Raw genomic sequence first — 10,301 nt, 5'->3', positions numbered from 1 at the left:
AGCTAAGGAATCAGGGATTAAGGAACTGGAAACTGGGGATAAGAAACTGGAAAAAAGGGACTGGGAGCTGGGAATAAGGAAATGAAAGAGGATGAGGAAGGGAAAATAAGGGACTGGAAACTGGGAATGAGGAACTGGGAGTTGGAAATAAGAAACTGGCACTGAGCAAAGGGGGATTAAGGAACCGTTAAATGGGGATAAGGAATGGGAAGCAAGGGACTGAAAAGTGGAAATAAGGAGCTGGGAATAAGAAAATGGGAGTAAGGAATGGGGATTAAGGAACTGGAAACTGGGGATAAGAAACTAGGAATAAGGAACTGGGAGTAAGGAATGGGGATTAAGGAACTGGAAACTGGGGATAAGAAACGGGGAATAAGGAACTGCAAACTGGGAATATGGAACTGGGATCTGGGAATAAGGAACTGGAAAGTGGGGATAAGGAATGGAAAATAAGGGACTGGGAATAAGGAATTGGGACTAAGGAATGGGGGATTAAGGAAATGGAAACTGGAGATAAGAAACTGGGAATAAATAAGGGACTGGAAACTGGGAATGAGGAACTGGGAGCTGGGAATAAGATACTGGGACTGAGGAACAGGGATTCAGGGACTGGGAAGTGGGGAGAAGGAACCAAGTGGAGGCTCGTGTGTGTAATGCAGCGCTGGGGCGGGGATGCGGGGCAGCTGCGGGTCCCCGGGGCTGGCAGCGCTGAAGGGGAGCGGGGATCGCCCACCCAGCATCACCTCCTCCTCCTCCTTACCCATCTCCTTGGCTCCCCAAGCCAGTGGGGGACGGTGGCCATCGTGGCATCAAGCAGGGCCATGTGGGTTTTCAGAAGGCAGGGCCTGGTGCAGCTACACCCGTCTTGAGCCGGGGCCTTCGTTCCCACTTGGGTCGTTCCTGCCCACCCCAAGCCTGACCTCCCAGTGCATTTCTTGGGGCTACCGGCCACTGGCATTTTGCCTCCCCTTCAAGTCCTGCCTGGGTGCACAGGACCTTCTGGCCTTCTGCCCAAAGGGGAGAGCAACTCTTCAGAGCTTGCCATGGTGGGAAGAGCCACCAAGGAAAGACAGCTTGGAAGCCTGAGCTCGGACATCCGGCAGCGCTTCCATGGCACAAGAGGGGCCCGTGTCACAGGGTCTGAAATGCAGCAGGGCAGGGTTAGCCCTTACAGGTATCTGGCTCGTTGGTCTAGGGGCATGATTCCCACTTAGGGTGTGGGAGGTCCTGGGTTCAACTCCCAGACGAGCCCTGCTTAGCACTGTGCCTGCACCACTTGTCCTTGCAGCTTGGTGTGCTGAGCAGCCCTTTTATCTAGCTCCAGAGGCAGGTGAGGCCATTTCCCTGGTGCAGCTGGTGCGTGGCCCAGAGCAGGGAGATTTAGACACCTCCTTGCTCCCCCCAAAATCATAGTATTGGGTGACGGTGGCCATCGAGGCATCGAGTTGGGCCGTGGGGGTTTTCAGAAGGCAGTGCCTGCCACCGGGACAGGTGAGTACTTTTGTGTGGGTGAGGGAGCTGTCGTCTGAGAAGAATGTCCTTGAGCAAGGCATCTTCAGGGCACAGTTTGGTTGGTGCAGAACCTGCGGTGTGGAGATGTGGCAGGCGGTACCTGTGCCAGGGGCTGGAGCCCAGTTGGAGGGGCCGTGTGCAAGCTCCACCACGCGGTGAAGCCGATAGAAATGCTTGGCTGCTACCATTTTCACTTGCTCGCTGGCCTGCTTGACGGTCTTGAGCCAAGAGGGATGCTCTTTCTTTCCTAGAAGCGGTGTCACTCAGCTGGTAGAGCATTGACTGCCCAGTTTGAAGTTCCCCGGTTGAAGTCGTTCTTGTGGCAAGGTGTGTGGCCTTGTTACCTGGTGTGGTGTGTGAAGAGGAGAAGAGGGAAGGAGAAGAGGAGAAGCTTGTGAGTTGGGCAAGGAGGCAGGAGGTCACAGCTTCTGCAGCCCGGCTCCCCGCTGCTGCCTGCCTGCTGTGGGCTTGGGCACGGGAGGCTGGTTCCCCGTTGCTGCATGCACGCCCAGGGGGCAGGGGGAACCCGTGCCCGCCAGATCTGAGCGCAGGGCAGGTTGTGTCCTTGGGCGGTGGGGGTGGCAGCTCTCTGGCTCTGCACGCACTCCCTGGGAGACAGGGGAGACCTGCACCCCCCAGATCTATCCACATGGTGGGTGCCGGCTCCTACCCTGCTCCCCTACCCTGGGACTGGCACAGCCCAGTGGGCACGGCCCAGCATGGCAGGGAACAGTGGGGCAGCCCCAGCCCCCGCCTTCCCCAACTACCCCTATTACTCCTTTCCTCCCTATGGGGGCTCAATACTGCCCCTTTCCTACACCCCGCATCAGGACCTGCTTTCTGGGCTGCCTGGGGCCATGTGCATGTACTGCCCTCCTCCAGCTCCCTGCCAGCTCCTGGCAAATATGAACTGTGCCAGCCTGCAGGGAGCTTATGGCAAAACTGCAAAATTCACGGGCTTCCCTGGTAAAATGAGAAATCCACATTTGCCTCCGGTAAAAGGTAAATTCACAATTTACTCCATTTTTTTCCGAGGGAAATGGAAAACCCTGATCATTAGGCTCCTGTAGGGACACAAATGAGCTAAACTGATGTCCTGACATAAACCCTGAATGACACAGCTGAAATTCCCATGATTTTGACCCAAGGAGAGGAGGCCCTGTGGCTTAGTTGGCTAAAGCACCTGTCTAGTAAACAGGAAATCCTGGGTTCAAATCCCAGCAGGGCCTAGGTCTTGCACTTGGCATGGCTCTGTAGCTGAGGGTGTAGACGCCTGGGTTTGGGAGTTCAAATCTTACTGTTTCCTTGCTTTAAGGCAGTTCGTGGGATAATTTTTGGAACTCTGGACTCTAAAACCAATAATTATTCAAACTTCATCAGATCATTGTACTCAGTCACAAGTCGTCCCTCATAAGTCACAGGGGCTGCCTACACATGCAATTAATGCTATTTGGGTTTACTGCTCAGTAATGTCCTGTGCAATGAGCCAGCCCTGGGATGTTGTCTACACATGCATCCATTTGGAAGAGATTTCCTCCTTATGGGAGCAGCCTGCCCCAGGCCTCTTCTGGCCCTGCTCTGCCTCCCTGCCGTAGCTAGCAGGAAGTGGAGGCTCCAGCCACAGCTGCATGCGTGCTAGGATCACTCTTTAAAAGGTAGTCCCACACGATGCTCCCTGGCCACCTGCTTTCCTGCCCCACAGCAGTCTGCAGCATGCTGGTGCAGCCCTCTATGACTGTCTGCAGATCTTGTGCCCACGGTGGGAGGGCTGCTCCACCTCCAGACCCCAGCAGTGAGGGTGGCTGCTGCTCCACCTGCACTGTCTGCTCCCCCTTCTGCAGCATGAGGCCAAGGCCAGCAGGGCCTGCCTGTGGTGCAGCTGCTGCTCAGGTGCTCAGGGGTCACATGGACTCTTGCAGGGTAAAGGTGAGCAATGCTAGGCATGTGACTTGTTGGTCTAGGAGCATGATTCCTACTTAGGATGTGAGAGATCCTGGGTTTAACTCCCAGATGAGCCCTGGTTGGTGCTGTGCCTGGGCAACCTGGACCTGGAGCTTGGTGTGCTCAGCATCCCCTTTTATCCAGCTCCAGAGGCAGCTGGTGCCATTTCCCTGGTGCAGCTGGTGCATGTCCCAGAGCAGGGAGGTTTAGGCACCTCCTTGCCCGTCTCCTTGGTCCCCCAAGCCAAGGTTCCCTTTCACCCTTGCTCTGTTCTCTTCTAACCGTGGCCTGCCACAGCTATCGCCTTGTCTCTGCTGCCGTTTCTCCTGATCTCTGCCACTGCTATCACCTGATTGCCACTGCCTTTTCTCCTGACCTCTGCTACTGCTATCGCCTTGTGTCTACTGCCTTTTCTCCTGATCTCTGCCACTGCTATCGCCTGATTGCCACTGCCTTTTCTCCTGATCTATGCCACAGCTATCGCCTTGTCTCCCCTGCCTTTTCTCCTGACCTCTGTCACTGCTATCACCTGATTACCACTGCCTTTTCTCCTGACATCTGCTACTGCTATCGCCTTGTGTCTACTGTCTTTTCTCCTGATCTCTGCCACAGCTATGGGCTTGTCTCCGCTGTCTTTTCTCCTGATCTCTGCCACAGCTATCACCTTGTCTCCCCTGCCTTTTCTCCTGATCTCTGCCACTGCTATCGCCTTGTCTCCACTGCCTTTTCTCCTGATCTCTGCCACTGCTATCGCCTGATTGCCACTGCCTTTTCTCCTGACCTCTGCTACTGCTATCACCTTGTCTCCACTGCCTTTTCTCCTGATCTCTGCCACTGCTATTACCTGATTACCACTGCCTTTTCTCCTGACATCTGCTACTGCTATCGCCTTGTGTCTACTGTCTTTTCTCCTGATCTCTGCCACAGCTATGGGCTTGTCTCCGCTGTCTTTTCTCCTGATCTCTGCCACAGCTATGGGCTTGTCTCCCCTGCCTTTTCTCCTGATCTCTGCCACTGCTATCGCCTTGTCTCCCCTGCCTTTTCTCCTGATCTCTGCCACTGCTATCGCCTTGTCTCCACTGCCTTTTCTCCTGATCTCTGCCACTGCTATCGCCTGATTGCCGCTGCCTTTTCTCCTGACCTCTGCTACTGCTATCACCTTGTCTCCACTGCCTTTTCTCCTGATAAGGTGATAGCTGTGGCAGAGATCAGGAGAAAAGGCAGTGGAGACAAGGCTATAGCAGTGGCAGAGGTCTGGGGAAAAGGCAGTAGACACAAGGCGATAGCAGTAGCAGAGGTCGCCTGTAGTCTCGTCCTCTCACGTGCTGACTTAGAAAACAGACAGGCATTGGTTTTAAAGCCCCAGAAGGAGAAGCAGGGAAATGACAGGCAAGCAGGAGTTAGCCACCAAGGAGGGAAGAGACCCACGCCAGCCCACCCGGAGGGAAGGTAAAGGAGTTTGGACACGGTGTCTGTCCTCTCTGCAAGTTGCATCCCCAAGTTGTCGACCTTGTGATGAACATGTCGTGGAAAGTTTGAAGCAGTGGGACCCCCTTATACACAGGATTCGTGCCTGAGGTCCTCCTGTTGTCATACACGGGTGAGTGCTAGCGGGGTACTCCTCATTTAGGAAACCGGATGTATGTCACACCCCCCTTGTTTTGAAAGGACACCAAGCTTGAGAGTACAGTAGGCGGCGTGAGCTACGTTATTTTACATGTTATGGGGGTGTGCAATTCATTGCCAGTCAGCTGGACTTCTGTCTTGTGTACTATTGCAGGTCCCTGAAGGGCGGCTGGACAAGACCGAATGGAAGCAGGAAAAGAAGCTGGGGAACAAATAGTGTGGGTTGGGGTGGGCGGGAGGGAGGGGAATTGTTAATGCATGCTTAGACGAGTCCTGATGGAGACGGTGTGCATCTCTCCACTTTCAAACACCCATTAGGAGCAAGCAGCCCCACGCTTCAAGTTGCACCGTGCATTCGGTCTTGGGTTGGCCCCGATTGTGCATGGCGAGGCTGAGGCATTGTGCCGGTTGTGCGTACTGATATGCGGCAGTCAAGGGTTTTGTGGGTTGTTTGGCTTTGCTAGTTAAGCGGTTGATCTAAATAGATGCGACTGAAGGCAGCGTGTAGGTTTTTCTTGTTGAGCAGGTCTCGGTGGTAGCGTAGAAACGCAGATTTGTGCTCGGTTCTGTTCGTGGCTTGGCTGTAGCTGCTTTGGCTGGAGGTTGCGGGGCCAATTTGAGGCTGTTTGTGGTGCAGTTTGTTTGCGTCTGGAAGTGAAGGCTCCATGGGTGCTTGAAAGTGTTAATCTCTAGTTCCACAGGGATGAAGATCTCGTCCTGTGTCTAAACGATCATAAAGTTAATTGACGTCGTTGTCTAACCAGTAGGAACAAGCGGGCCTAAGATGTACGCAGTCGAATACTCAATGGTATAAGAAACTTTTCACCTTGTGGCTGGTGTGTGTCTACATTGAGAAGATTCAGCCATTATCCTTCCTACTGAGGCTGGCTGAAGGAATAAACTTTTTCATTCCATCTACTGATCCAGTCCATGGTCTTACTTGTAAGTCACAACAGGAAACATTTGCATTAAACAAGTGGTAAAAGACTGTAACAGATGGTGCCTAGTCATCAGTTCACAATTGCTAATGCCTGGAAGAAAATCAGTCCTGATTCTTTGAGGAACTGAAAATAAGGTACAGTGAAGGAGTGATGCTTTGGTATGATCTGTGGAAGTTCAGCCGATCCCTGTCTAAAAAGAGAAACTGGTCCCAATAAAAGTAAAATACTTAGGACTAATTTCCCAGCTTCTTGGTGTGTTTTAGTTCCAGTGTTTCAGACCGTAGTCTCTGAATGGCTCTGGTACGAGTCTTGCTGCTTCTACTAGAACGGTGGGTGCTCTTTCTGTACCGGGCTGGGTCACGGCAGGGGAAGATGCACTTGTCCCCTTGCGAGAAGGACAATGCCTGTGTCCATACCCAGTCGCCTCCAGGTTTTCACAAGTCCCTGAAGTCCAGCTGTGGTTTCCGCCCCTCCCCATGCCTGTTCAATGTAATGTCCACGGGTTTTCAGCCATGTCTCCCGATTTTCATCCCTGAGGGGCCACTGAGTTGGGAGGGAGCCAGACACATTTTCTCACTGCCATTATATTTTTAAAATATATAATTTTTTAATTCATTTTGAATTTATTTTCAGCCATATTACTTATTTTAATTATTGGGGAAATGGTGAGTCAGTGATGGTCAGCATGTTTCCCAGCACGTTTGGCTGGAGGGAGGGAATGAATATTTTCAAACCGTTGAAACAAAAATGCATTTGACCAAGTGAAGGCTTCTGACTGACATAGGATACAAAGCTGCTTTTGCTTTTGGCTGATCCACATCAAAAAACAAAAAATGTACCGAAGGAAAAACCCCTGCTCAGTGCTGCCGTCCCGTGGCGTCGGCTCCACCTGGCAGCCCGCAGGGGAAAGCCAACCCTGCTCGGGGCAGGGCTGAGCTGGGAGCCGCGGAGGTGGTGGGCCCGGCCTGCGGGACGTGGTGTTTGCAGGGCTGGAGAAGAGGTGCGGGGCGGCGTGAGCCGGCGCTGCTCCATGGGGGCGGTGGGGCTGGCTGGGGAATAGGCTTATATTCTGAATGCTGACGGGTTTAGGGGAGTTGGGCGCCTGGCTGCTGATCGGGTAAGAATGGGAAACTTTTTGGCCTTCACTGAGACGCAGCTGTTGCCATTGGGGAAGCCTTAAGGTCCGAGATAGAGGAGGCCCTGATGTCTGGTCACCTTCAGGGTTGGGCACCAGCCGAGTCGAAGTTTTTGGGTAACAGTATTGGATTCAGGCTCCCGGCTTGCAACCGAAGCCCCACTTTACCTGCCCAAGGTCCTTTTTTGTTGTGGCTCTGCCCTGAGTCTCAGTCTGCACCCCTCTTCCACGCACCAGGTGCTCCATGTAACAGGTCCCTGCTTCATGCGGGTGCAGTGATGATGACCCCTTGGCTAAGTAAAGCAAGGGAAGTTTGAGAGGAGTCTAAGATGGTCCTAGGGTCTGCATTAATACAGGAACACAACCCTGTATTTAACCAGCTCCCGGGGAGGGCCGGGGCGCAAGGCCTGTGGCGCACCCTTGGTCTCTCCAGCTGTCTCCCTCCTGTGTCACAGAGAGAGAGAGAGCGCAATATAGAGATAAAAAAAAAAACCTGCACTATTTTTCTCTCTCTCTCTCTCTCTCTCTCCACCTGATTTGGCTGCACTTGCACCTCTGCCCAAGCCCTGGCACTGTGAGTAGTGCAGCGCAGCCAGCTTGCTGTCCCTTTAATTGCTGGTGCCGGAGGCACAGGGTCAAGAGGTGCGGCCCAGAGCATGCTGGCTAGGAGAGGTTGCTAGTGTGGTGGGAAGAGTGCTGCCTTAAAGGCTTGGTGTCATGGGTTCAAAATCCCACCCTGGAATGGATAAGCTGGTCTCTGGGGCTAGTTCTTTACTACTGGGGCCCAGACTCTTTCATTGCTGTGGCCAGAGGCACCGAGTCAAGAGGCGCACCCGACAGGTCTCCTTGAAGGAGAGCTTGTTGGCCTTGTGGGTGAGGTGCTGGTTTAGAAGCTTGGTGTTATGGGTTCAAATCCTACCCTGTCATTGTGATTGAGTACCCTTTGTAAGCCCATCTATGGGGCCAGTTCTTTACACTCAGGGCCCCTGACTCTTTCATTGCTGCGGCCAGAGGCATCGAGATAAGAGGCGCACCCGACAGGTCTCCAGGAAGGATAGCGTGCTGGCCTTGTGGGTGAGGTGCTTCCTTGAGGTACTGGTGGCATTGGTTCTAGTCCTGTGTGTGTCTGGGCTGGTGAGTGATCCTGAGTGAGCCTATGGCCTGGGTGCCCCCCTAGCTGTGCTGTTTGAGCGCACAGCAGCTGGGGTTGGCTCCATGCTGCTTCTCAGCATGACTTTGTTGTCGCAGGACCTTTTGGAGGTCACGGAGAGGTCGCCCGGGTCTAGGGGGCGTCTGGTTTTGGCACTCCCGGTGTACATGTCCAGTGTACAGTTGTCCATGTGAACGTAGAAGTACTACTAGTCTGGTTTTGAGACTCCTGGTTTTTGAGACTAAAAGACATATGTAATCAGCAATGCGGAAGTGGACGACTGTACACTGGACATGTACATTTGGAGTGCCAAAACCAAATGCCCCCAGACCCGGGCGACCTCTCTGTTGTTGCAGGACCTTTTGGAGGTCACAAAGTCATGCTGAGCAGCAGCATGGAGCCAACCCCAGCTGCTGTGCGCTCAAACAGCACAGCTAGGGGTCACCCAGGCCATGGGTCTTAAGCTCACTCAGGATCACTCACCAGGCCCAGACACACACAGGACTAGAACCCATGCCACCAGTGTCTCAAGGCAGTGCCTCAGCCACCAGGCCAGCAAGCTCTCCTTCCTGGACACCTGTCGGGTGCGCCTCTTATCTCGATGCCTCTGGCCACAGCAATGAAAGAGTCAGGGGCTCCAGGAGTAAAGAACTCGCCCCAGACACCAACTTACAAAGGATACTTGCTCATCATACCAGGGTGGGAATTAAACCCATGATTCCCAACCTCCAAGCCAGCACTCTCCCCACCAGGCTAGCAAGCTCTCTTGGTGACAACATTGTCGGCTGCAGCTCTTGACCTGGTGCTGATCAGACTCTGGGACATGCAGACTGGTCTGTCTGGCCCCCAACGCGGGCAGAGACATCTCAGGGGTTTGGAAGCAGAAATTAGCCATGGTGCCACATTTTCCTACCATTCCCCTGACCCCCAACTTGCCCACAGCCTGCCTCGGATGCACCAATTGCATTGGCAGCTGGGAGAAGAATGGATGAAGGACCCTCGTTACCTCTGTACTGGGTGAGGAGGGCCTGTGGGTATTCTCCTGGACATAAGTATGCACAGCCAAAGCGGCAGCAAGATCCCTTCCTGCAACTGAGAGTAAAAGCAATAAAATAAAGGCTTCTGGTGATTTTTTTTCCCCAAGAACAATTCGCTTCCGAACTGGTGCATGCACAAACCTGTTCTCCTCTTTGCAAGGTGCCTTCAAGCACCAGCAGAATTGTCCTTGCCGCTCAGCTTCAGCTCCCTGCAGGGGGTTGCAATGAGGATGGAGCTGGGCTGTTCCCAGTGGGGGCAGATGACAGAACAAGGAGCAGTGGAGTTTCACATGAGCCTTTGCTGCCTCTTTGTGGCCAGAAAAGAGAAAGCACGATGAGAATTCAATAGGACGTGGCAGATTTTCCCCTCCGCCTGCAAGGGGACGTGCTGTGCTATCCCGGTCCAACTGGGAGTATTCAGCCATCTACCTATAGAGAGTGCCACAAGCCTGAAATGAGCTGAGATGGGAGCATTTGATCACTAAAGTGGGCCCATCCATCAGCACCTAAAATAAACCAGCCTGTAGTCTTGCCTGGAGATTGGAGTAACACTGGCCCCACAGCCAAATGGTCTTCTCTGTCCAAAAGGCTCTGTCCAAAATGGTCTTCTCTGCCAAAGGCTTTTGAGGACAAAGGCCCTCGGTGCTTAAAGTGCTTGCAAGCGATCCAAACTGCGAGCCTCTGGCTGCTTTACTACTTCATCCAGGAAGAGCACAGACCATCTGCAGACACTTCCTCAGCCCGACAAATAGTATTATTTGTACCTGAAAGCTTGCAAAGAAGAGTTTTTCCAACTATTTGAGTTTGTCTAATAAAAGATATCAGACTTACCCCCAAAACCTTGTCTGCCTGTGTCCTTAGACTAACGTGGCTACAACCTACACCCCTAATGACAACAAAAGCATCTCGGTGCCTTCCCCAGTCTGGGAGGCTCAGGTCCCCAATACCATGCTGGTGAC

General features: G+C 53.2%; 2 non-coding genes across 2 annotated transcripts; both read left to right on the top strand.

Moving 5' to 3' along the window:
* Positions 1–1,180: 1,180 nt before the first annotated feature.
* Positions 1,181–1,252, top strand: TRNAP-AGG (transfer RNA proline (anticodon AGG)). The gene has a single exon. It is a non-coding gene; the product is annotated as a tRNA-Pro (tRNA).
* Positions 1,253–2,667: 1,415 nt separating this feature from the next.
* TRNAT-AGU (transfer RNA threonine (anticodon AGU)) lies at positions 2,668–2,741 on the top strand. Its single transcript has one exon. It is a non-coding gene; the product is annotated as a tRNA-Thr (tRNA).
* The last annotated feature ends 7,560 nt before the right edge of the window (positions 2,742–10,301 follow it).

Source organism: Alligator mississippiensis, chromosome 7, assembly GCF_030867095.1.
Source record: "Alligator mississippiensis isolate rAllMis1 chromosome 7, rAllMis1, whole genome shotgun sequence".
NCBI lineage: Eukaryota > Metazoa > Chordata > Crocodylia > Alligatoridae > Alligator > Alligator mississippiensis.
The sequence above is the reverse complement of the archived record's forward strand: the minus strand, read 5'-3'. Positions and strand labels throughout refer to the sequence as shown.